Source organism: Pseudomyrmex gracilis, unplaced genomic scaffold (assembly GCF_002006095.1).
Source record: "Pseudomyrmex gracilis isolate BER0280 unplaced genomic scaffold, ASM200609v1 scaffold_2413, whole genome shotgun sequence".
NCBI classification, from domain to species: domain Eukaryota; kingdom Metazoa; phylum Arthropoda; class Insecta; order Hymenoptera; family Formicidae; genus Pseudomyrmex; species Pseudomyrmex gracilis.
This window is the reverse complement of record NW_018022997.1, coordinates 17760-19516: the sequence shown is the minus strand read 5'-3', so window position 1 is coordinate 19516 and position 1757 is coordinate 17760. Positions and strand designations below refer to the sequence as shown.

Genomic DNA, 1757 nt, shown 5'->3' with positions numbered 1-1757 from the left:
TAATTATTGTTGTTGAAGTGAAGTAGGCGCGTGTATCTACATCTATTCCTACTGTGAACATATGGTTGGCCCATACAATAAATCCTAGGAATCCGATTGCTATTATTGCGTAAATTATTCCTAATGATCCGAATGTTTCTTTTTTTCCCCTTTCCCTTATAATGATATGGGAGATTATTCCAAATCCTGGTAAAATTAAAATATAAACTTCAGGATGTCCAAAAAATCAGAATAAGTGTTGGTAAAGGATTGGATCTCTCCCTCCAGATGGGTCGAAAAATGAGGTGTTAAGATTTCGATCACTTAATAGTATTGTAATTGCCTCAGCTAAGACAGGTAGGGAAAGAAGAAAGAGTACAGCTGTAATTAAAATAGATTAAACTATGAGAGGAGTTTTATCCATTGAGAAATTTTTGTGGGTTATATTAATAATTGTGGAAATGAAGTTAATAGCTCCTATGATTGATGAAATTTCAGCAATGGAGTGAGAAGATTGCTAAATCTACTGAGGCTCCTCTGTGGAAAATTCTTGAGAATAGGGGGGGATAGACTGTCCAACCAGTTCCGGCACCTGAATTAATAAATCTTCTTAGGGTAAGTAGCATAAGTGATGGTGGTAGAAGTCAGAATCTTATGTTATTTATTCGAGGGTAAGCTATATCTGGGGACCCGATTATTAAAGGAACTAAAAAGTTACCAAATCCTCCGATTATAAATGGTATAACTATGAAAAAAATTATAATAAATGCGTGTCCTGTTACAATAGAATTATATAGTTGGTCGTTATTGATAATAGATCCACATGACCCAAGTTCAATTCGAATAATTATTCTTATTGATGATCCAATTATACCTGCTCATATGGCAAATATAAAGTATAAAATTCCAATATCTTTATGATTTGTTGAGTATAGTCATTTGTTCATTATATATATTGTGACGTGGTAGTCGCGCCGCTCCTCCCTCGCCACAAAAAGCTCTCATGATCGCGGGAGTCCGGGGGTGCGAACCGTCTGGGAAGCGCCAAGATCCTCCAGGGCTTGCTTGCGTGCGTTAGATTTAGTTGCTTATTTGTATTATTTTTTTTGTATGCTCTTGGCGCTTCACCACATCGAAAACACACTACTGGAGGAGATATCAGGAACCATCGATTCNGGGTAAAGGCGAGAGTAAACGAGAGAGAAGGGTGTGCGTGGAGTCGCAGCTAGGCGCTCGCACGACGACCAGAGGGGTGAGTCTCCGGAAATAAGCGGCGAGAAAGATGACAACGCGGAGGACAGCGAACCTTGGCGCTGAGAAGCCGAGGAAGCGAGGCGAACACCCGACGCGGGAAACAGCTTTAACTTTCCCTTTCACCTCGGAAAGGCCTGCTGCACACCTCCGCTGCTAACTTGCACCTCCTACCCTGCTGCGCTACTGCATGCTGCATCTCTATTACATCTGCGAACTACAGCGCTTGGAAATCTTCGCTGCTTACATTTCGCTAGTAAGGGCCCGGTACTCGCTTTGAATTTCGCGGCCGCGAGTCCTGCCGCCGAGCGCGAGCATCGCGTCGCATGTAGCGCCCCTCGCGACCTGATTGGTCGCCGCGATCTACCCTACGCGATCCTAGCGCGCTCAGACGCATCGACCCCGAATCGATCTCAATCCTCGCTTTCTTGGTCGCAATCTACCAAACCGGACGGATGCACCGACGACACTCCCGACGATTGATTGATCGAGAAGCCTTTCAAGCTATTGACTGGGATGGAGAAAGA

General features: G+C 43.8%; 1 pseudogene; it reads right to left on the bottom strand.

The window, feature by feature from the left end:
- Positions 1 to 226: 226 nt before the first annotated feature.
- LOC109862806 lies at positions 227 to 1429 on the bottom strand (annotated as a pseudogene).
- Between the last annotated feature and the right edge of the window lie 328 nt (positions 1430 to 1757).